This window comes from Pseudophryne corroboree, chromosome 11 (assembly GCF_028390025.1).
Source record: "Pseudophryne corroboree isolate aPseCor3 chromosome 11, aPseCor3.hap2, whole genome shotgun sequence".
Taxonomy (NCBI): domain Eukaryota; kingdom Metazoa; phylum Chordata; class Amphibia; order Anura; family Myobatrachidae; genus Pseudophryne; species Pseudophryne corroboree.
The window spans coordinates 8,709,564-8,735,548 of NC_086454.1; the positions used below are offsets into that span (position 1 = coordinate 8,709,564).

Here is a 25,985-nt window from a genome sequence, read left to right on the forward strand (position 1 = left end):
GATGTGGCGTGATCTGCCGGTGTGGCAGGATCTGTAGAGGTGGTAGGATCTGCAGGGTTAGCGGGATCTGCAGAGGTGTTGGGATCTGTAGAGGTGGCGGGATCTGCAGGGGTGGTGGGATCTACAGGGGTAGCGGGATCTGCATGGGTGGCAAGATGTACAGGGGTGGTGAGATCTGCAGGGGTTGCGGAATCTGCAGGGGTTGCGGGATCTGCAGGGGTTGTGGGATCTGCAGGGGTAGTGGGATCTGCAGGGGTGGCAGGATCTGCAGGGGTGGCGGGATCTGCAGAGGTGGCGGGATCTGCAGGGGTGGTGGGATCTACAGGGGTAGCGGGATCTGCATGGGTGGCAAGATGTACAGGGGTGGTGAGATCTGTAGGGGTTGCGGGATCTACAGGGGTTGTGGGATCTGCAGGGGTCCCGGGATCTGCAGGGGTCCCGGGATCTGCAGAGGTTCCGGGATCTGCAGGGGTAGCGGGAACTGCAGGGGTTGCGGGATCTACAGGGGTTGTGGGATCTGCAGGGGTCCCGGGATCTGCAGGGGTCCCGGGATCTGCAGAGGTTCCGGGATCTGCAGGGGTGGCGGGATCTGCAGGGGTGGTGGTATCTGCAGAGGGAACAAGATCTGCAGTGGTGGCAGGATCTGCACAGGTGTCGGGATCTGCAATGGTGACGGGATCTGCAATGGTGACGGGATCTGCAATGGTGGCAGGATCTGCGGAGGTGTTGGGATCTGCACAGGTGTCGGGATCTGCAATGGTGACGGGATCTGCAATGGTGGCAGGATCTGCGGAGGTGTCGGGATCTGCACAGGTGTCGGGATCTGCAATGGTGGTGTTATCTGCAGGAGTGGTGTTATCTGCAGGGGTGCATGTTATCACCACCTGATGGTGTAAGTTGGGTGGATCTGGGATGATAATTTCCCAGTGAGGTTTTAGGTGGGTGAACCTATTGTAATGACTTGGAAAAAGCACAAACTCCTGTGGCAACATAACAATGTGCGTCACTACTCCCACCCCATCACCAAGACCCCAATCTCCATCCAGTAACCCCATTCTTTTCAGAGTTCTTTGTGTATTCTTCTGAGAACGCCTGGGTCCAGAGAACGAGCAGTAAGGACCCCATGCATGTTAAGCAGTGATAACCGCGATTCCCATTTCAGCATAGAGGGTGGTAGAGGGTAGCTTGGCCATGGACTAGACTGAAGAAGAAGCACAGGCCCAACGTGGCATGGCCACACAACAGCACAACATGTATTGAGGGCCATGGTATACTCAACAGAGAATGGTTATGCTCCTTGGTACCACAGCCTGATCGCTATCACGGCGCCCCTGGGCTAGAGCAGCATCACTAGATCCCTACCCAAAATTCAGTATGGAGGCAGTGATGAACTGGCCCACCCACGCTCCACCACAGGACAGCCCAACCCACAAAAGTACCACCTGATGTCCCCTCACTATCAGGATTCTTGTAAGTCAGAAATCACTCAAAACTGTGCAACATTGAGGAGGAATAACAAATAAATATAAAGGGCCAATGCTAATGTGGACATCGATATATATTCTTTCCAATCTGCGCGTTTCCCAGGGCTTCCACCAATCCACACATCTAAGCACACGATGGGGTATATTTACTAAGGTGTGACATTTTTAGAACCAATCAGATTCCACTTAACATTTATCTAGCTGCTTCTAGAAGACAATAGCTAGAATCTGGTTGCTATGGGCAACATCTCCACTTCTAAAAAATACCACACCTTCGTAAATATCCCCCATTGACTTTATGTAGTGTTTCCACTGCAATGCTGTCAGTAAAGAAGGAGGTTCACATAAACCGAAACAGCATTGTGATCTTCCGTGTTCTGTGCTTTGTGAATGACCCTCTGCGATTCCACCAGGGGCGTCCTAAGTGAGGAGGGGGCATGTGTGCAGACTCCAACGGGGTCCCCACCTCTTCACGGCGCCATAGGCTCTGACATTGTGCCGAAGCCTACTGCGCATGCATAGGTCTCCGGAAACATGATGGCGCCCGCCATGTTCCGGAAACAAAATTCAAACTGTGCATGTGCGGCGGCCATTTTGGAGCGGATTTTTTTGCGTGACAGATGCGGCTGCAGCGCCCGACGCTGGACTCCGAAGAGGTGAGTACTAAAATATGGGTGCAATGTGTGCAGTGTGGGCCCCCCCTGGACCCACCCATGATAGAAACGCCAATGGATTCCACCTGAATATAGATTGTTGACAACGAGTTTATTCCCATGATCGGGAAGTGTCACTATGATGTCACTCAGCATGCAAATTCTCCGCATTTTCAATGTATCAATATTATGGCTTTAAACATTGCGCCAGTGGTTACCAAACTTTTATGAGTCACGGCGCCCTAGAGTATCAGAATATTTCTCACGGCACCCCTAGGCCAAAGGTTTCTTATTGAGAAATTTAGAAAGAAATATTAAATTAACTACAGATGGAGCCTCGATCATCTAGCCTTCTCTGCTGCACCTAGGTGCACCAAGGTTCATTAGCATAAGCCTTTCATCTATTGTTCTCAGCTACAATACAATACAGAGAGCACAATACAGCAGGGGATTAAGGGGAACATTTACTAAGCAGTGATAAAAGCGGAGAAGTGAGCCAGTGGAGAAATTTCCCCATCAACCAATCAGCAGCTCTATCATATTACAGTATGCAAATTATAGATATTACTTCAGTGCTGATTGGTTGCCATGGGCAACTTCTCCCCTGGCTCACTTCTCTGTTCTTATCACTGCTTAGTAAATGTCCCCCTAAATCCTTACAGCAGGGGATTAAGTCTGACTGCCCTGGCTCATTTAATCCAATTAAAGGGATAGATGAAGATGGCTCCATCTGTAAATGTTGCTTTTATGTGTGCCGCAGCACAGTTTGAGAACTACTGTATTACGCATTAAGACGGTATAATGCCGACACAATGAAAATGCTTTAACTAACATTGCAATCCTGTCTGCATTACGCCGTCGACATTCTCCCAACGTTATAGTGACTGCCGATATATCCACTGTCGACAACACATACGTATTATTCCACTTGGCTGAACATGAGATGCTTGCGCCCGCTGTAAGCAGGTCGTTTCTCACCAAGCCTAAGACTTATCTGTGTCTCTTGTTCCTGCAGGTCCCCGGAGAGTACATTGTGCCTGGGAGTCTGTCAGCCAGAGGAAGAAAGCCGAAACAGGTGGGCATTGTTCATTTAAATGCAGAGGTATAAAGCATGACTTTTCGTTGAAATAATTGTTTCAGGCCCTCAGACAATTACCATCCATGCTAATTAGAAAAAGATTAATTCATCGAACCTAGCATGAGCTAAAAGAGACATCTGTTAGCTCAGAACTTTCATTCCCCCCCCCCCCCGAAAATGTACATACAAAAAGGTTAAATGTGTTCTGTCTTTAAATCTCGGATATGTGTCGGAACATTAATAATTGAGATGTATATTTTGCCCTATACACTGAAGTCTACGGAGAAAGAATGCAGAGAAAAATAATAATTTCTATCTACTGTAGAACAAAAATTATACTTATAAATGGAAAAGCAAGAGGCTGGTAATTCTATAATTATCTCGTAGACACGGATGAGAGAATATATTGTTTCGAGCTGTAATGTATGTCTTTATCCTACTATCGTACTAAGGGAATTAAAAATATTATTTTTGTATATAAAATTACGTGATAATAGCTTTAAACTAAGGGGGGATGAAAATATGGCGACATCTATAATTAAATGGATTAACAGGGTAGTTGCCGGATAATTCCAGGCTCCTTCCGTTGGGTCTATACTTTTCAGAGCGGAATGCAGACTTGTGTTTTATTGGTTTAATTACAAAGTTCTGGTTCAATGCTTTATTTATTTATTATGAAGAACTATTTGTTTCTGATCATCACCAAAGGCCACGGGCATTGCCATCATCTAGAACGGACAGATTTACCCTTAATTGAGATACTAGATGACATTATTATTGTAACAATTGTTCATATGTATAACGTATAGCTTGTTATTACACAGCTCTGGCCCTCATTCCGAGTTGTTCGCTCGTTAGCTGCTTTTAGCAGCATTGCACACGCTAAGCCGCCGCCCTCTGGGAGTGTATCTTAGCTTAGCAGAATTGCGAACGAAAGATTAGCAGAATTGCGAATAGAAATTTCTTAGCAGTTTCTGAGTAGCTCCAGACTTACTCCTACACTGCGATCAGTTCAGTCAGTTTCGTTCCTGGTTTGACGTCACAAACACACACCCAGCGTTTGCCCAGCCACTCCCCCGTTTCTCCAGACAGTCCCGCGTTTTTCCCTGAAACGCCTGCGTTTTTCCGCACACTCCCATAAAACGGTCAGTTTCCGCCCAGAAACACCCACTTCCTGTCAATCACACTACGATCAGTAGAACGATGAAAAAACCTTGTTAGGCCGTGAGTAAAATACCAAACTTTTGTGCAAATTTACTTGGCGCAGGCGCACTGCGAACATTGCGCATGCGCAGTTTGCAACTGATCGCTCCGTAGCAAAAAAAAATAATGAGCGACCAACTCGGAATGACCCCCTCTGTGCATTAATGACATATAATGACATGAAACCAAAGGTAAAGATGGACTTGCCCACGTGAGCTTATAATCTAAGTAGTGCGGGAAACACATTGTAGCGGAACAATAGTTGTTTTTTCTTTTCTTTTTTTAAAGACAATATTGAAAATGTGATGATATATATCAATTACATTGTAGGAGATATCGAGTTTTACATAAGTGGAGAAGTTAAAGGGCCCCAGTGACAGCTCCAATACAGGGGCCCCTTACACCTTCCACTGTTATGTTTTCATTCAGTGAATATAACTGTGATTGAGTTGGGAGGTTGGGTTCTCTGTGCGCATGTACTGTACAGTAAAACTGCTGATAATACTACATTGAAGCCTCTGAAGCTGGAATAAGCGTTCCTATCGTCTAACCAGCGCATTACGCCTCAACTGCTAGTATGGTTTCATATCGTAATGATTATGTTATTATGCAACAAAAATACAAGAAAACGTGCAGCTCAAAATACAGCCCAAAATGAAATTATAAAGAGTTCCAACCAGCACAGTATACAGCCCCACGCCCCCCATAAGATACAGCTATACCAATAATGCCAGTTTGGTGGGATAGCCCCAATACGTGACTTAAAAGGTGGGAAGGACTGGGAATTTGGGCGTGATTTGGAGGGATCTTGGATCAGTTTGGGTGTGGTTTTCATTTATCATGGGAGGGGCTTATTTTGTCTTAATGTTAACTTTATAATGTTGGGAGGTTTGAGGTAGCACAAAATATTCAGGACTAATTGCAGACCCCGGCAGAATACTGCTTGCCACCAGGACCGGTGCAAGGTTTCTCCACACCCTAGGCAAAACTTCAGCCTGCTGACCCCCCACCCCCCAACCCCACCACCACACACCAGTATCCACTTTCCAGCCCCTCAGGTGAACGTGTAGAGGTATTATCTTAGAAGTTCATAGAAGTTCAACAGCCACCATCTGCATTAAAACAAGGATTCATCTTTCTGAGTTATCCTTCATTTTGTGATAAGCAGATTCAGGGCTGCCCCTCCAGATCCTGGCGCCCTTGGCCGCTGCCTAAAGCTACTTAGTGGAAGAGCCAGCGCTGCTTGCCACACATCTTTCTATAAGAGGAATTATGCAAATGAGCATATTTTGAATGGAATAAAAGAGACACACAAAATCCCCAGGGTGCACTTCTATCAGCCAGTTAAACGCAAAACTAAACTAAAATAACATTTGTTAAATGATTAAAAGGTGTTTTTTGTACATTGGGTATGACACACGCCGAAATCCACTTCACCATCAAAACCTTTGTACCTTAGTACATCTGTACAAAGTAAACCAGCCTAATAGATTTCTCTGCACTTTGGGATATATGAGGACATTTATATTAAGCCCAGTAACCGTGTCTTCACCACTATCGGATTGTTGAGTTGTTACATATAAATGTAAAAAAAAATTAGGTTTTAATTTGAAGACGGAATCAAAAGCGCTGTGTTGTAAGTTAATTGGTGAGGCCCTTTAAATGCAAATGAAAACCTTTGTGCATTTGATTGCTGTTGTGTAACACACTCTGCCGCGTCACAGAGGATCTCACACAAGCCGCAAAGGAACATTACAGATTTTTGCAAACAATCCTTCTGTAATTACTGCCTAAAAAGGATTAAAATCAGCTTTCCTGCTAATAAACATACCGTGCATTCTCATTCCCATCAAGACCAGCCTGCGTAACCTGACGTAATTACCTCGCCAAGCGCTGCGATAGGCAAAGGCACTTTCTGCAAGTTTTGTGTTGCAGGCTGTTTGTGGAAGGGTGGGGGGTAAATATGTCATTGGAGCGGGAACTACGGCATAGCGTTTTTATCTGGCAGGCCGATAATCACACCTTTGTTGGTGTTAAGAGTCTATTTGATGTAGAGGAGGCGACGATTTTCCCCAGGCTGCGTTATCTTGCATATTCCTCTGCTTTACAATCCTCCTGCGTTTATCTGATCCACCACTCATAGCAGGAACATTTGGGTGAGTTCTAGTCAAAGGAAAATGAAAAAATAAATAAATAAAAATAAAATGTTTGGAACCAAGTAGACATTTATGAGTAAAGAGCAACAGGGTAACGCTGCCACAAAGTGCCCCATAACCCCCAAATGTGCCGCTTCAGCTGCAGGTTCCGGTATGACTGTATTGCATATGCAACATATGTCCGCAAAAGGGACTCTGCATTGGCCCCAAAATGTTGGGTCCGATGGTCAGAGATGCCGTCATTAATTGCAACCTGCTGGATAATAACAAATTATTGTGTAACTTTGTCACCTTTATAGTCAGAATCGGGGCTGTACAGATGGAGCCCTGCTCATCTATCCCTTTTATAGAATGAATTGAGCCAATAGTGTCAGACTTAATCCTCTGCTGTAATGACTTAGGGGGTTATTCCGAGTTGATCGCTCGCTGCAGATTTTCGCAGCGCAGCGATCAGGTGAAAAAATGGCATTTCTGCGCATGTGTATGCACCGCAATGCGCACGCGCGACGTACGGGTACAAAGCGCTTTGTGGTTGTGCTCAGGTTCTAGCAAAGTTTTCCTTTGCACTGGGGGCCGCAAGAAGATTGACATAAAGTGGGCGTTACTGGGTGTCAATTGACCATTTTCAGGGAGTGTTTGCAAAAAGGCAGGCGTGTCTGGGCGTTCACTGGGCGGGTGTATGACGTCAAATCCGGACATGAATAGGTTGAAGTGATCGCAAGCGCTGAGTAGGTTCAGAGCTACTCAGGAACTGCATAAACTGTTTTTGCAGAGCTCGACTGCACATGCGTTCGCACTTCTGCTAAGCTAAAATACACTCCCCAGTGGGCGGCGGCATAGTGTTTGTACTGCTGCTAAAACTAGCTAGCGAGCGATCAACTCGGAATTACCCCCTTAATCCCCTGCTGTATTGTTCTCTCTGTATTGTATTGCAGCTGAGAACAATAGATGAAAGGTTTATGCTAATAAGACATGGTGCACCTACACGAAGCCGAGAAGGCTAGATGAGCAAGGCTCCATCTGTATCTAGGGTTGGTGGATGGGTGCCCCCACCCAGGGTGCACAACCCAGGGGCTGACACCCTTACTGCCCCATGGCACCTGTATTTAGCATATATGGTGCATGGAATGGCAAGTTGCAGCCTAGAAAGCCATCGTTTGGATACTTGGGCACTCAGCTTCCCCCTAGTCCCAGCGGTAAGCCACCACAGGATCATCTGGGGGCTCAGATTTTACCCTTGGTGCCCCGTCCCTTCACTGTGTATTCATGATGTCACACATTCAGGGGGAGGGGTCAGCACAAGGCGCCCTATCGACTGACTACTGCCCAGATTCTTCTAAATAGAAAAATCCTATTTTATCACTATATAAAGAACTATTTGACTTGACAATTTCTATATGCATAATAAAAGTAAAACACATTGGGGGTCATTCCGAGTTGTTCGCTCGCAAGCTGCTTTTAGCAGCTTTGCACACGCTAAGCCGCCGCCTACTGGGAGTGAATCTTAGCTTATCAAAATTGCGAACGAAAGATTAGCAGAATTGCGAATAGACACTTCTTAGCAGTTTCTGAGTAGCTCCAGACTTATTCGGCATCTGCGATCAGTTCAGTCAGTGTCGTTCCTGGTTTGACGTCACAAACACACCCAGCGTTCGCCCAGACACTCCTCCGTTTCTCCAGCCACTCCCGCGTTTTTCGCAGAAACGGTAGCGTTTTTTCACACACACCCATAAAACGTCCAGTTTCCGCCCAGAAACACCCACTTCCTGTCAATCACACTACGATCACCAGAACGAAGAAAAAACCTTGTAATGCCGTGAGTAAAATACCTAACTGCATAGCAAATTTACTTGGCGCAGTCGCACTGCGGACATTGCGCATGCGCATTAGCGACTAATCGCTCCGTTGCGAGAAAAAAATAACGAGCAAACAACTCGGAATGACCCCCATTGTTCAGTCATAGCAGATGTCTTATGTAAGTTTCAAATGAGTCATATCTCCTTGCATCTTTGTGGATATCAGATGCCCCATCCCACATCTTCAGAACAGGGCCTAATTGGGAACTGATATGGTAACTAAGTATGCTGAAATTTCAGTTAGTTAAGCTGCTGTGACATCACAGGCTTTGCTCCCATGCCTTAAGTCTAGCTGACAAGTGTGTCAGTAGCACAAGAAGAGGGGTGCAATATGTGAGACATGTCTAGTTAAATGTATTCCCTCAGTTTATTCCGGATATATTCAGATCAGTAATACACATCTATGATATCTAGTAATGCCAAATAATGGCTTTATTTGTCCTATAAATGTAATTTTATATAATTAAATGGTGCATGTAGCAGATAGGAGAGACTAGTTTTTTGTGTTTTTTTAAAGATGTCTTTCTCCTATCTGCTACATGCACCATCATTATATAAAATTACATTTATAGGACAAATAAAGCCATTATTTGGCATTACTAGATATCATAGATGTGTATCACTACAGTAGTCAGTTTTTAATCTTTTGTGTCAGAGGTGGCACCAATGTAACAACTGCCTGCAGGCCCACCGGGTAATTCACCTGCTCAAAGCCCCGATGTCTATGTGATGTTGTTGTTGTTTCACTTTTGGGTGGTACAGTAGATGGGGGGCCTTAAAAAATTGTTACTCTGGGGCCACACATGCCTGCTGATGCCCCTGCTGGTGTATACCTGGGTATAGAGAGGATCCAACCAATTAGATCATTTTGATAATTTGCCAGAATTTTACCATTTGTGGGTCACAAAGTAACACTCATATACTGTCGGCTCTTACTCTCTATAAATGTAGGTGCAATTTCACAGTTATTTAACTCATCTCCACTCAGGACGGTGTTGCCCGAAATGAGACCCTCTCCTTTCCATGGTACAGTAAGTGCTGTCCTGAGCTTTAGCATAAGTATCACATCCTACTAATATACATACAGTAAATCTTTCCACACCTACCACTTGGATCTAAGATGGTGATTCTCCACAGTTTCATGGTGGGATGTACTAAGGGAAAAATGCGGTAAACCCTTCTTTGGATGGCGATACCCTATTGAAGCCAATGGGCTTCTTATCGCCGGCCGCCGCAACCTGCTGCCTCCGCCGCTCCCCGCTGCAGAGGTCCTTCCGGCTGCCGGTGGGAGGAGGAGGCGCCGGGGACAGCCTGCTGCTGCTTCCTGGTGCAGGGGGAGTCTGGAGAGCCCAGGGAGGTGACAGAGACCCCCGCACACCACCTCACAGGTAGCGCCGGGGGCCTCCGTCACCGCATTGCGATGTTGATCCTATATATTAGTACATATGCGATCAACATCGCTGCGAGGGGCGGAGATGTATGTTAATACATCCCGCCCACCATGTCTAATTTCTATCATTTTATTTTAAAGAAGATTTTTCAGCACCAGACCCATAGGCAAACACAAGGGGGTTTCCAGTTGCCCAGAAACCCCCCTTCTCAACAGCCTGCCCAGCATCCACTACATGCCGTACAAAGGGAGGAATGGAGCTGCTGCACATGCCCAGTGGCAGTGGATTGTCCAACCATGTCTGCAGTGTGTGTGTGTGGGACTGAGCGCTCAGTCATCGCATCACAGAGAGAAGCCGGTGAGTCACTTACCGTTATCATTGGGCCTGTGTATGTCTGACATACTGTCTGTGGGCAGACTATAGCTTGTTACATGCTAATTATACCTCCTTCATGGGCTGGCGACAATCACGTTAAAATCAAACATTTGGAAACCCCCCCACAAGAAATTCAACATTTGCCCTTCAGTCCAACAGTGTTCAAAACAAATCATGTATTGTCATTGTTCTCAGCATTTACTTGTTTTCGGCAATCCTACCACTAGTTCCAAGTCCCAGGCAGCCAGAACATTCAAATATTTTGAGTCAATATTATACATTAATCATGGGCACATCTGTAATGGGTGCCCTGTCCAGAGGGGTCGGCATCTGCAATATTTACCTCTCCATCTGTGTCGCAGGAGCCATGTTTCTGGAGATCAACATACTGTATGTGCGGTATAAATCACCGGCAAAATGGTGCCATGTTACTGGAGATGGGCTGACAGTGCCACATTCTACTGGGGACATTTAGTACACCGGCAAGGGAGAATGGTGTGTCTGTGCATGTGTGTGTGTGTGTGTGTGTGTGTGTGTGTGTGTGTTTGTGTCTGTCTCTGTGTCTGTGAGTGTGTGTGTGTGTGTGTGTGTGTGTGTATGTCTGTGTGTGTGTGTCTGTCCGTCTCTGTGTCTGTGTGTATGTCTGTGTGTTTGTCTGTCTGTCTGTATGTATGTATGTATGTGTGTGTGTGCGTGCGTGCGTGCGTGCGTGTGTGTGTGTGTGTGTGTGTGTGTGATGCACAGAGACTGCACAAGGACCCCCCTTCTCTTGAGCTGCCGCTGACACTAAGGGTTATATCCTTTGTCACCACGATTTTTGTGGCTCATCTTTGGAAGTTGTTGTATTTTGTTTATTATTTCTTTTGTAATCGTGAAAAAATAAATAAAGTGTCATTTATTCCCCCAATGTAAGATATTTATTTCCTGCGGGCAGACTCCGAGTGTACAGTATTTGCGAGTTACTGTATGTGGCCAGTAAAATGTCTGATTCTGGCTTAGGTTCCACGGTTGGTTCATTTACATTCTACTCTACATTTGTACATCACTTATTTTTTGATATTTGCATTACATTTATGATGGATACAAAAGTGAAAAGACTGCCAGTACCATTTACCCCGATTGCCGTGTGACTTGCACAGGATATATTGGGACAGTCTGTCCAATATAAATTGTTATATGCAGTATCTGTACTCTGTACTGTACAAGACCTTCTCAATAAATGATGTTCTTGCCCTACAATGCCATCTTTGGGGGCTTTGCCCAGCTTCATCTTAGTTGGCTCTAGATTTTGTTTGAAATGGACAAATAACGTGAATTGTCGCAGATCTATTTAGTTAATAAACACATGAATAATATTGCTTGCCTAGATAAGAACTATAGTCAGCATTTAACGCATTGTGCCAAAGATTATTAAACATTTTATATCCTTTGTTTAATGGGTCAGTGAGTGATGGCCGGGTGTCTCCTCGGAGTGTAAGATTCTACTCATAAATATAAGGTTAAGGGTCTTTACCTAACAGTAACCTCACACAGTAGAGGCTCGTCAGGGTGTATACACAAAAAAATAAAAAAAACCTAAAGGTACAAGAGCTTAGGACAATCCCTATTTTTGGAACAGCTGCCAATTTAAGAAATGTAAGATCCACCCAAGGGCACTCCTGTGACCTGCTGATGGGGTATTCAGAAGGACTTTACTACCTATTGTATAGGGTGAACTGGTCTTAAACTGGACAATGCCACCAAGAAAACAAAAGACAGGGATCTAGGTAAATGACATTTGGCGGTGATGTGCGCCTTGATTAATACTAGTGTTGCAGACAGGGCCATACTGAGTGCAGTGCGACCAGTGACACTACCCTGGACACAAGGCGCAGAGGGCGTTGTGGACACGGCCAATGTTGTACCTGAGCACGGCACGCACCATACTTAAACTGGCGTCTGGTCTAAGACGGGATCTGCTTGGCACCATGACGGTCTACCGCGGCTCACATCTTCCTCCTCTTGGGTCTAGGCTATATTTCCATTGCAGCTCCCATCATATGATGACATTGAGTATGAAGAGGAGCAGCCACGCCAGAGAAGTGAAGAAATAAAATTAGAAGAGCAAAAGAAGAATAAAAGAAGAAAGAGAGAAGCAGACAGAAGAGCCACGAAGAAATATGTCAAGGAGGGGAGTGAGGATTGGAGTTCGAAGGAAACCTACTCATTACTAAAATATGTATGGGGCGGGGATAGGAGGCTTAACAGTTGTACAATACAAACAGATTGAATTTAATGGTTTGACATTTTGTTAGTGGCTAAGAGAACACAATGCGGGGCGCAGGCTGTTGTACTGTATGGGAAAACCAGTGTGCATACACTGTACGGAGCAAATGAACGCTCCAGCTTTGCGCCACGCCCTTGCTTTACTCTACTCTTTGTTTTCAGTGAGGAAAAAAACATTTCAATGTGAGATATATTTTATGACTACGTATAATAGTGTGAAACATCCAAGTCACTAATCCACTGCACAAGTAAACATTTTAGATGAGGAATAAACCATTTGTTTCAACCTCGCATTATTTTAGTTGATCTATTACTCTAATTCCGGTGAAACGTGACTTTCCTGATAAGTATTTCTCTTATTTTTCCTGCTTAGACCAATATTCATTCTAGTTATACAGCGGCATGTAATGGCGTCCGAGATCGCCGGAGGTGTGGGATGTTGGCCAATCTGGACATTTTTATAAAGGGGCAATCACTTACGAGACAAAACCGTATCTTGTAAGCGATTGTCCCTTTATAAAACGTGCAAGATCGTTCGGAATTCTCTCCTCCAGAGATCTCGGACTCCGTCATTCACGTGTAATATGAGTCAGGAAATAAATAAAAAATGCTTGATTTGTTTCAGAGCTTGATGAATAATAATAATAATAATAATAATAATAATAATAATAATAATAATTAAATAAAAAAAATACTTCCAAATATCCAGTTTCTTGAAACTGTTTTAAAGCATTTTACTGTTGATACAGCATCTAAATAAATAAATAAATAAATAACAAACCACATACAAAGGGAATCAGTAAAATTAAGTCGATGGCGAACATTTGATGTATTCATCTCAGTATACAGAGTAACTGCGAATTCCATTTTTGAAATACAGTATACTATTATAAAACAGTACACACAAGGGCTGATGTATCTAAGAAATGCCCCCTGTATCTTGTGAGTTGGGTGCATCACAAGATGCATTCAGCCATTGCAACATGCGACAGGAGAAAATAATACACAGTGCGCTGCATACACCCCAGGAGGAGAGGGTGACAGGAGGTAAATGCTAATGTTACAGTGCGCAAATTGTACACAATACAGTACGTACGTTAATGAAGTGTCATACTGTATATCATAGACATGCGGAAGTCTGTAGTATTAATAAGTAATTAAGTCATAATTAACATGTAAAATACAATTAAATACAGAAGCAAATACAAAATAAAAGCGCTAATTTAGTTCAATTAAATGCAAACATCCTTTGATTTCCTTATTAAAAATCAAATGGGGATCTGCTTTCCTGCTGCGGACCGAATGCAAATATCACATAATTAATGTTATGAGAGCAGTATTACTAATAATAACCTATATAGTATGTGGGGGGATCCAGGACGCTCTCAGCCAATCATCAGCCGCTGCCGATCGTTACCATCAGCATCCGGGCGTATGGTGCGCCAGGGTCTGAGCTCCCGACAGGCGCATATAATGTGACCTTGTGTGGACGTACCCTAACTGTACCTGGCTTATGCTTCTATGGTGCGCTCCCCCAACGTTCCATCTCTATAAGTCAGAGATTTTCAACCTTTTACAACTCGCGGCACACTGAACAAGATTGAAATATTGCCATGGCACACTCACATATAATGGTGATGCATGGTGCAGCTGCGTGTCCTAGGATGTCATGTTGCAGGCAGCTTCTCCATAGGTAACGCCTGAGCCACATCTGAGAAAGCCAGAAGAGCCCAACACTGCCCGGGCCCGAAACTAGACCTGGCTCTGCAACCACTAAACCCACCAGTAAAAACACAGACGGCATGGCTCTGCTTTTATGGCGGCACACCGGGAGACTGCTCAGGGCACACTAGTGAGCCACGGCACAGTGGATGAAAAACACTGCTCTAAGCACAAAATGCAACTACATCTGCATCCAGACAGAAGCCGGAGAGTCATAAAAAGTATGCACTTATGGTATGTTCTACGCTGGCCCCTTAAGGCCGGACTCTGGGTCCACATGCGGACGGATCCCACAGATATGTACAGACAGCAATAATACGCAAATGAACAGAGACTGAGACTGCGGATGGATTGGCCCATCCATTGTTGGATCACTCAGATGGTCGATACTGTTTATCGCAAGCCTGCTGGCGGGTGTGTACCCCGATATGTCTGGTAACAATGTCGTTCATCGCATGGATCCTGATACACCGCCAATGACAACTATATCTACAGATAATATCAGCGCATCTGGCTGTGTGCACGAGTTGTCCAATACTTGCTGCAGGGACCACTGGTGACTGACGTCTCAACAAGGTGGGCACATATAAATGCCCGCCCAGTAACGATGTGTACAGTATATGCACTTGCGAATCGTCAGATAGGTCAGCAGATCGCTCCATCGGCCAGTTGTGTACCCAGCTGTAGTGCGTAGTTGTACACACTGCAGCCCTTTTCAGTAATAGCCGGACAGTTTTTTCTGCTTTTGCCTTTTAAAATATTGTCCCTTCAAATCTACGCACTATGGGGGTCATTCCGAGTTGTTCGCTTGGTAAATTTCTTCGCATCGCAGCGATTTTCCACTTAGTGCGCATGCGCAATGTCTGCACTGCGACTGCGCCAAGTAAATTTGCTATGCAGTTAGGAATTTTACTCACGTTTTTTTCTTCGTTCTGGTGATCGTAATGTGATTGACAGGAAGTGGGTGTTTCTGGGCGGAAACTGGCCGTTTTATGGGTGTGTGTGTGAAAAAACGCTACCGTTTCTGGGAAAAACGCGGGAGTGGCTGGAGAAACGGAGGAGTGTCTGGGCGAACGCTGGGTGTGTTTGTGACGTCAAACCTGGAACGAAACTGACTGAACTGATCGCAGATGCTGAGTAAGTCTCGAGTTACTCAGAAACTGCACAGAGATGTCTTATCGCAAATTCGCAATATTGCGAATCTTTCGTTCGCAATTTTAAGAAGCTAAGATTCACTCCCAGTAGGCGGCGGCTTAGCGTGTGCAATGCTGCTAAAAGCAGCTTGCGAGCGAACAACTCGGAATGACCCCCCATATCGGCGTAATCACGCCAGGTCCTGCAACTGGCAGGCTGTGACACGTGGACCTCAGTCTCCTAACAGGTGCTTGATTGGCCTGGCATCGCCCCCATCCCATTCGCTAGGCCTGCTCACTATTGTATATTGTGCCTATGTGATGATGTCTCCTGGAAAAGATAAAGCGATACGTTTCCAACTCTCCTTCAGAACCCCCAATCTGTATCAGTCAGCCTGTGCCAAGCTTTGGGGGCCATCAGACCCACCTGTGACCCCAGCAATGTCAAATATTGCCCATACTGGTCTGGATCTATAAGGGTTACCTTGCAACACTACTTCACCAGGCAAGTGTGTGCTGATGTCCCTCTGAGATAGTGTTAAATAGGTCCCCCCAGGCTACAGATTGCATTACATGCTGCTCACCTTATCTATGCTGCTTGTACAAGATTTCTCTCTTGTTCTGCCATCTATTCCTGATGTGCTTTGCTCCAGTATAGAGAAAGCGGTAACGGAGCGGCAGCTCCCCTTCTGCAGGCGCCTGCAAGGCTGTTGGTTTTGAGAAGGATTTTACACTTCACCAGATAAGAGCAGATGAGCCGGCTCTATGTGCACTGAGCACAACTGGGAATCTGATGAAAAGGTGTATCACAAACTGAGCCAAAGAAATATCGCTTGTGACCGTACAGAGGTTTTATATACACATGCATACAACGGCTCATTGGCCAGCCTGGTCCTCTGACTGCTCATAGTGAATGCCAAGGTTTTCAGTTTGTTCTGTAAAATCAGAATTTAAAATCTAGTGGATATGAAAAGCCTGCACGCCCTTATTGTAAGAACCTGGGGGGTTGTGTCGTGTGAAGCTTGAAGTCTAGATACTGTACATAAGGTCAGACCTTTGTCTCCTTTATGCAATCTTGAAACCAACAATATACAAGTGAAATACAAAAGACATGTTCTTAAAGAAAAAGTAAGTGGAACCTCCCATGCTCTGGTTGCATAAGTCTGCACACCCTTTATAAATAGGATTTTAATACCTACCGGTAAATCCTTTTCTCTTAGTCCCTAGAGGATGCTGGGGATGCTTCAAGAACCATGGGGTATAGACGGGATACGCAGGAGACATGGGCACTTTAAGACTTTTAAGGGGTGTGAACTGGCTCCTCCCTCTGTGCCCCTCCTCCAGACTCCAGTTATAGGAACTGTGCCCAGGGAGACGGACATTTCGAGGAAAAGGATTTATTGTTAAACTAAGGTGAGATACATACCAGCTCACACCTCAAGCACGCCGTACAACATGGCATTTAACACAAAGCAAGTCAACGGCATGAACCATGTCAGCAACAGGCTGACTATAACAGAAACACAACCTGTGTGACATAACTAATAACTGCAGATAGAGTCCGCACTGGGACGGGCGCCCAGCATCCTCTACGGACTAAGAGAAAAGGATTTACCGGTAGGTATTAAAATCCTATTTTCTCATACGTCCTAGAGGATGCTGGGGACGCTTCAAGAACCATGGTATTTATACCAGAGATCTAGAATGGGCGGGAGAGTGCGGATGACTCTGCAGCACCGATTGACCAAACAAGAGGTCCTCCTCAGCCAGGGTATCAAACTTGTAAAACTTTGCAAAAGTGTTCGAACCCGACCAAGTAGCTGCTCGGCAAAGTTGTAATGCCGAGACCCCCCCGGGCAGCCGCCCAGGATGAGCCCACCTTCCTGGTAGAATGGGCCTTCACCGATTTCGGTAAAAGGCAATCCAGCGATAGAATGAGCTTGCTGAATCGTATTACCGATCCAGCGTGCAATAGTCTGCTTGGAAGCAAGAGCCCCAATCTTGTTGGGATCATACAGGACAAACAGAGCCTCCGTTTTCCTAATCTGAGCCGTTCTGGCTACATAAATTTTCAAAGCTCTGACCACATCTAGAGACTTTGATTCTGCTAAGGTGTCAGTAGCCACTGGCACCACAATAGGTTGGTTCATGTGAAACGATGGCACCACTTCTGGCAGAAAATTGCTGACGAGTTCTCAACTCTGCTCTATCTTCATGGAAAATCAAATAGGGGCTCTTGTGAGACAAAGCGGCCAGTTCAGACACCCGCCTTGCAGAGGCCAAGGCCAACAACATGACTACTTTCCAAGTGATGAATTTCAACTCTACCTTACGTAAAGGTTCAAACCAATGAGATTGCAGGAACTGCAACACCACGTTAAGATCCCATGGCGTCACGGGGGGGCACAAAGGGAGGTTGGATGTGCAGCACGCCTTTCACGAAAGTCTGAACTTCCGGAAGGGAGGCCAATTCTTTTTGAAGAAGATTGACAAGGCCGAAATTTGTACTTTAATTGAGCCCAACTTTAGGCCCGCATCCACACCTGCTTGCAGATAATGGAGAAAACGGCCCAGCTGAAATTCTTCCGTAGGAGCCTTCTTGGATTAACACCAAGACACATATTTTCTCCAAATACGATGATAATGTTTCACCGTCACTTCTTTTCTTGCCTGAAGAAGTGTGGGAATGACTTCACTGGGAATATCCTTTTGGGCTAGGATCCGGCGTTCAATCTCCAAGCCGTCAAACGAAGCCGCAGTAAGTCTTGGTACATGCACGGCCCCTGCTGTAACAGATCCTCTCGTAGAGGAAGAGGCAAGGGATCTCCTATGAGCAATTCCTGAAGATCTGGATACCAGGCCCTCCTTGGCCAGTCTGGAACAATGAGGATCGCATGAACCCTTGTTCTTCTTATGATCTTTATCACTTTTGGAATGAGTGGAATCGGAGGGAACACATATACTGACTGAAACACCCACGGTGTCTCTAGGGCGTCCACCGCTATTGCTTGAGGGTCCCTTGACCTGGAACAATATCTCGGAAGTTTCTTGTTGATGCGAGACGCCATCATGTCTATTTGAGGAATTCCCCAATGACTTGTCACTCCAATTCCCCAATGACCTCTTGATGAAGACCCCACTCTCCTGGATGGAGATCGTGTCTGCTGAGGAAGTCTGCTTCCCAGTTGTCCACACCTGGAATGAAGACCGCTGACAGAGCGCTTACATGTCTCTCCACCCAGCGGAAAACTTTTGTGGCCTCTGCCATTGCCGCTCTGCTCTTCGTTCCGCCCTGGCGGTTTATGTACGCCGCTGCTGTCATGTTGTCCGACTGAATCAAGACGGGCAGATCGCGAAGAAGACGTTCCGCTTGTAGAAGGCCGTTGTAAATGGCCCTTAATTCCAGAATGTTTATGTGTAGACAAGCTTCCTGGCTTGACCATTTTCCCTGGAAATTTTTTCCCTGTGTGACTGCACCCCAGCCTCGGAGACTCGCATCCGTGGTCACCAGGATCCAGTCCTGGATCCCGAACCTGCACCCCTCTAGGAGGTGAGAGCTGTGCAGCCACCACAGGAGTGAAATTCTGGTCTTGGAAGACAGGATTATCTGTCGGTGCATGTGCAGATGGGACCCGGACCACTTGGCAAGTTCAGGAGCCAACCATGTTGTTGCAGAACTGTCAGGGAAATCGTAATGCTCTGCAGTAATCGGTCCCTGGATCTCGCCTTTATCAGGAGATCGTCCAAGTACGGGATAATTGTGACTCCTTGCTTGCGCAGGAGAAACATAATTTCCGCCATAACTTTGGTGAAAATCCTCGGAGCCGTGGATAGACCAAACGGCAACGTCTGAAATTGGTAATGACAATCCTGAATCGCAAACCTCAGGTAAGCCTGATATATGGGGATGTTTAAGTAGGCATCCTTTATGTCGACCGACACCATAAAATCCCCTTCCTCCAGACTGGAGATCACTGCTCGGAGAGATTTCATCTTGAATTTAAATTTTCTCAGATAGAAATTGAGGGATTTTAGGATCCGGCTTCGGGACCACGAAGAGGCTCGAATAAAAACCTTCTCCCTGTTGTGACGGGGGCACCTTGACAATGACTTGATTTTGACACAGCTTTTGTATTGCGGCGCATACCACCTCCCTGTCCGGAAGAGAAACTGGTAAGGCTGATTTGAAAAATCGCCGAGGGGGAACGTCTTGAAACTCCAGTTTCTACCCTTGGGACATTATTTCTAACACCTATGGTCCACCGGTGCGGACTCCCGCAGAGGAGTCCCAGCGTCATGCGGTGGATTTGGCAGAAGCCGTAGAAGACTTCTGCTCTTGGGAACCTGCCACAGCCGGTGACCTTTTTCCCTTTCCTCTTCCTCTAGAAGCAAGGAATGAAGACCCTCGTCCTTTTTTGTATTTATTGGGCCGAAAGGACTGCATCTGATAGTGGTGCGTTTTCTTTTGTTGTGCAGGAACATAAGGTAAAAACGATGACTTACCGCAGTAGCTGTAGATACCAGGTCAGCGAGGCCGTCACCAAACAAGGCACCACCTTTATACGGCAGAGACTCCATAGTCTTCTTAGAGTCAGCATCAGCATTCCATTGATGAATCCACAATGCTCTCCTAGCTGAGACTGCCATGGCATTGGCCCTTGATCCCAAAAGGCCAATGTCTCCCGCAGCTTCCTTTAGGTAGGCTGCAGCATCCTTGATATAACCCAGTGTCAAAAGAATGCTATCCCTATCCCTATCCAGGGAATCTAACTCAGATGACAAGTTATCTGCCCACTTTTCAATAGCGCTACTAACCCACGTCGAAGCAACGGCAGGTCTGAGCAGCGTACCTGTAGTGACATAAATGGATTTCTATGTATTTTCCTGCTTACGATATGCAGGTTCCTTAAGGGCTGCGGTGTCAGGGGATGGAAGCTCCACCTTTTTGGACAGTCGTGACAGAGCCTTGTCTACAGTGGGGGGTGACTCCCACTTTTTACCTATCCCCAGAGGGGAATGGATATGCCACCGGAATTCTCTTGGGAATCTGAAACTTCTTGTCAGGATTTTCCCAAACCTTTTCAAAAAGCGAGTTCAGTTCATGAGAGGGAAGAAACGTTACCTCAGGTTTCTTTCCCTTAAACATACAGACCCTAGTATCAGGAACAGCAGGATCCTCCATGATATGTAATACGTCTTTTATCGCCACAATCATGTATTGAATGCTCTTAGCCAGTTTAGGATTTAATCTGGCATCACTATAGTCGACACTGGAGTCAGAGTCCATGTCGGTATCTGTACCTGCTTTCTGGGTAAATGAATGCTTTTGTGACCCTGAGGGGGTCTATACCTGTGACAAAACATCCTCCACGGATTTTTTCCATGCCTGGTTCTGAGACTCAGATTTATCCAATCTCTTATTTAATAGAGCAACATTTGCATTCAAAGCACTCAAAACATTTACCCAATCAGGAGTCGGCGGTGCCGACATGGTCACTCCCACAGCCGTTCCTGTCCCTAATCCAGCCTCCTCCTGAGAAGAGCACTCAGCCTCAGACATGCCGACACACGTGTACCGACACACTGGGCATATAGGGGACAGACCCACAGTAAAGCCTGTCAGAGAAACACAGAGGGAGTTTGCCAGCTCACAACACAGCGCTTATCCCGGTTCTGAAAACCCTTATACAAAGCCTCAGACCTGTTAGTGCTTTTATAAATACAAATATAGGACCAAAAAACTGTGCCCCCCCCCCCCCCCGTTTTGCACCCTGTTACTTGATACAGCAGTGTAGAGGAAGGACCACCGTCTCTGCAGCTCTGTGAAGAGAAAATGGCGCTGATGAGAGCTGTGAGGGCTAAGCCCCGCCCCCTTAATGGCGCGCTCCAGCTTCGCTATTTTTTTTTAAAAACCACTTTGCCAGTCTTATATGAGGTTTTTTAATGCTGCCCAGGGCGACCCCCCCCCCCCCCCCCCCCGTGCCCTGCACCCTGCAGTGCCGCTGTGTTTGGGAGCATGGCGCGCAGTGCGGCCACTGTGCGGTACCTCAAAGCCGTCACTGAAGTCTTCTGATCTTCTTCTACTCACCTGTCTTCTGACTTCTGGCTCTGCAAGGGGGGTGACGGCGCGGCTCCGTGAACGAGCTTCTAGGCGTACCTAGCGTTCAGACCCTCAGGAGCTAATGGTGTCCTGTAGCCAAAGAAGCAGAGCCTTGAAACTCACAGAAGTAGGTCTGCTTCTGTCCCCTCAGTCCCACGAAGCAGGGAGCCTGTTGCCAGGTCTCCCTGAAAATAATAAACCTAACAAAAGTCTTTTTTCAGAGAAACTCAGGAGAGCTCCTCAGTCGTGCATCCAGTCTCACTGGGCACAGATTCTAAACTAAAGTCTGGAAGAAGGGCATAGAGGGAGGAGCCAGTTCACACCCCTTAAAAGTCTTAAAGTGCCCATGTCTCCTGCGTATCCCGTCTATACCCCATGGTTCTTGAAGCGTCCCCAGCATCCTCTAGGACGTATGAGAAATAAGGGCTGCAGTTGTGTTCAGATCACACCGTCAGAGCTTGCTAATCATATGGCAGATGCAGTGTCCCCATGTGACTACGGCTCTTACGCCTGCGGATGTGCATTTGTGTGCACAGCCACTTTCATCCACCTGCCTGCGACACTCCCGTAACACGACACTGAATGGACCATTGTATTGCGCCAAGTCACTGCCATGACTCTTCAACAGCATTCCTGATACCACGCTTCTCGATCGCAACAGCGCCTTTGTGCGTGCACTCTGTGCAAAGCATGCACCATGGGAGTTCTGAGGAATCATTGCACGTGCGCAGCTGCAAAAAAACACTCAACCACATGAATAAGGGCATTGGAACATTTATTAGGTTTCAGCTCCATGGTAACTGGATGTGTGTATTTGGGATTGGATGCGTGAGACGCTATTTTGCAGTGATAAGTGAACTCTCTGTACTGCCCTAATATAGATGTGCATATATACAGTAACGCCTGGTAATGCCATGCAGATGAGATGCAAACACATTCCACTCCTGTTTACTTAAAGCAAATTATTGATTGCTGTACAAGTTTCAGATGGAGAATTGGGTTTAGTCGGTCATACATTTTAATGAATTGATCTGAATTAATGTGGGGTTCAAAAGTTTCTGTATTCCATGTATAAACAAATGTTGATTCAGTACTAAAGCTTGTCATTAAATTCTACTTGCATTTTTATATATTATATCTTCTAGAGCAAATTAAGACTGGCATAATTAGCCAGGCAAATATATACCATCACCTTATCATTTTCCCTAATACAGAATCATCTGCAAAATTAACAGATTAAGGATTAATCAAAATTGTACCCCCGAGAGGCACTCACAGCCTGTGATCATTCACTCAACTTTGGAGTGGATGGATCTCTGTGAACGGATGCAAAGAACAAGTTCTCGTATACAGTGCATGAGCAAATGCAGATGTAAGCATTTTTTGCATCTGTCCCCAGTGCACATTATGCCACATACAATAGAGCCCCAGTTCTCATTATGCCACATAGAGCCCCCAGTTCACATTATGCCACATACTACAGTAGAGCTTCCAGTTCACATTATGCCACTTACAGTAGAGCTCCCAGTTCTCATTATGCCACATAGAGCCCCCAGTTCACATTATGCCACATACTACAGTAGAGCTTCCAGTTCACATTATGCCACTTACAGTAGAGCTCCCAGTTCACATTATGCCACATACAGTAGAGCCCCCAGTTTTCATTATGCCACATAGAGCCCCCAGTTCACATTATGCCACATACTACAGTAGAGCTTCCAGTTCACATTATGCCACTTACAGTAGAGCTCCCAGTTCACATTAAGCCACATACAGTAGAGCCCCCAGTTCACATTATGCCACATAGAGCCCCCAGTTCACATTATGCCACATACTACAGTAGAGCTTCCAGTTCACATTATGCCACTTACAGTAGAGCTCCCAGTTCACATTATGCCACATACAGTAGAGCCCCCAGTTCTCATTATGCCACATAGAGCCCCCAGTTCACATTATGCCACATACTACAGTAGAGCTTCCAGTTCACATTATGCCACTTACAGTAGAGCTCCCAGTTCACATTATGCCACATACAGTAGAGCCCCCAGTTCACATTATGCCACATACAGTAGAGCCCCCAGTTCACTATTTGCCACATACAGTAGAGCCCCGAGTACACATTATGCCACATATAGTAGAGCACCCAGTTCTCATTATGCCACATAGAGCCCCCAGTTCACATTATGCCACATACAGTACAGTAGAGCTTCCAGTTCACATTATGCCACTTACTGTAGAGCTCCCAGTTCACATTATGCCACATACAGTAGAGCCCCCAGTTCACATTATGCCACATACAGTAGAGCCCCGAGTTCACATTATGCCACATATAGTAGAGCCCCCAGTTCACATTATGCCACATACAGTAGAGCCCCCAGTTCACTATTTGCCACATACAATAGAGCCCCGAGTTCACATTATGCCACATACAGTAGAGCCCCCAGTTCACATTATGCCACATATAGTAGGGCCCCCAATTTACATTATGCCACATACAGTAGAGCCCCCAGTTCACATTAAGCCACTTGGAGCCCCCAGTTCACATTATGCCACATACAGTAGAGCCCCCAGTTCACATTATGCCACATAGAGCCCACAGTTCACATTATGCCACATAGAGCCCCCAGTTTACATTATGCCATAGTGCTCCAAGTTTACTTTACGCCATGGTGCTCCCAGTTAATTTTACGCCAAGGGTTCCCCCACTTCACATTGAGCCTGCTGCAGCACCATTTTTTACAGGCTACTCCCTGCTCTTCCTATGGGCCATTCCAATGCTGGTGATGTAGGTATGTGGGATAGAGGGGCATTTGTGGTGACCCTTTGGTGACTGACCGAGCTGCTATGTTTTTAGTTGGGCACTGTCTGGGAATTGTTCCGCAGAGCAGCCGGATAGATGCAGATTACCTGCCACAAACCTAAGCAGACGCTCAGAATTGTGTCTCCTATGTCACCTGACAGTCACCCTGAACAGTCACCGTCTCAGCCTTGATTAATATGGACACTGAGTATGGGGCTCCAAGGCAGGTCAGCCAGGTGGTGAAATGTCTACTTTAAGATCATGTGGCTATAAATGGACATGAGGGATTTTACATACCAGAAGCCTGATTCAGACAGATTGGCAGTCTACGCTGTTAGGTGGCAGATGAGCTTTAATGTAGATAAATGCAAAATTATGCATTCCAGCGGTAAAATATACCTACAATATACACATTTAATGGACTGTGAATCTTTCATGTAGAAATATTTAGGAGTAATTTCAGATAATTGACTCGCAATTGCACACAATGTCAATCAAAGCCAGCTAGGTAATGTAATGTATAAAAATAAGAGTAGACCTCGGGGATAAAACTATGGATTTGCATTTCTATAATCCCCAGATTTAGGAACTGATTTACAGCACATTTGTGGCACTAGTTTATTAAAATGAAATGTTGGAAAGGCAGATAATTTGGCTTCCGGCTATATGCTTATGCAAATCGCATTCATTTCAATAACAACACAGAGCAAATCCTGTACTACCCAACAGCTCATGTTGGTGTTATTAGGGAGAATTCCAATTTCAATCTGTATGTTAATCATAAATTCAAGTTATTACCACCCTCCAGTGCAGCCCCCACCTAATCTGGGTTATCCTCTGCCACCTACCGCAGTCAGAGGTCAGGGTAGCCTCGCTGCGGCCATCAGGTCAGCCTGTTCTATACAAATGTCTCTGGGGAACATCCCTAGACTCCAGTACACATTGGGGAGTCTCCTGACTCCTGCCAGAGCAGCCTTTTCTCATTTATAGTAGGCGGCACGTTGTCCTCTGATAACAAACTGCATCCTTGATGGGAGACCGGCCGCATCAGGAATCCTGGACCCCAGGTAAGTTATATTATGTACTTATGTTCAGCACTGCCCGAAACATCACATGAAGGAGAGCTTTCAGTTTGTCTGGATTTAGTCTTTAGCAAATGTGCAGGATGGAGGTATGCAATGCCAGCAGGTGTACCCAGAGAGTTATAGTGTTATAGCGCAGAAGAAATGGCAATCAGCCATCGCCCTAATCGATTACACAAGATGGTATAATCAATTGGGAAGAATATCAAAGTTTTGCTGTGGGTGAAATAGTTTCCATATTGCAGAAAACATTGTTGCAAATAACTAATGGAGAATTAGGCCTGTTCCCATTTATAAAGCAGCAGTGACCAGGAATAGTCTATTGCTCCTTTACCATTATTTCCTTTTGGACCAACCAACTGTATTAGCAGTACGAAAAAAGGGAAAAACAGCTGTTTCAGAACCACAAGAGTGAAGACGGCAGGGGCGGATTGGGAACAAAAAGCGGCCCTGGAAAAATTTGTACTAGTGGCCCCACATGGGCAGCACCAGAGGTGTAAGGTCTGGCCATGGGCAATGGAAGACTTTCCAGATAGTGGGCATGTCCAGCATCAAGGGGGAAGTTAAAAAGGAATAAAATTAAATATTATGAGCACATTATATGATACACCTTCAGAATTTATGAAACTATATCATTCTTTAGAAATATATATTTTCTTGATTATTACACCAACCGTATCCCAATCA

At 45.7% G+C, this 25,985-nt stretch overlaps 1 protein-coding gene across 1 annotated transcript in view; it reads left to right on the forward strand.

Moving 5' to 3' along the window:
* Positions 1–25,985, forward strand: part of LRRC4C (leucine rich repeat containing 4C) — a 1,405,504-nt gene that overhangs the window by 329,096 nt on the left and 1,050,423 nt on the right. Inside the window, exon 2 of the mRNA XM_063946277.1 lies at positions 3,153–3,212. The gene's annotated coding sequence lies outside the window, so the exon portion shown is untranslated. The remainder of the gene's footprint in view (positions 1–3,152; positions 3,213–25,985) is intronic.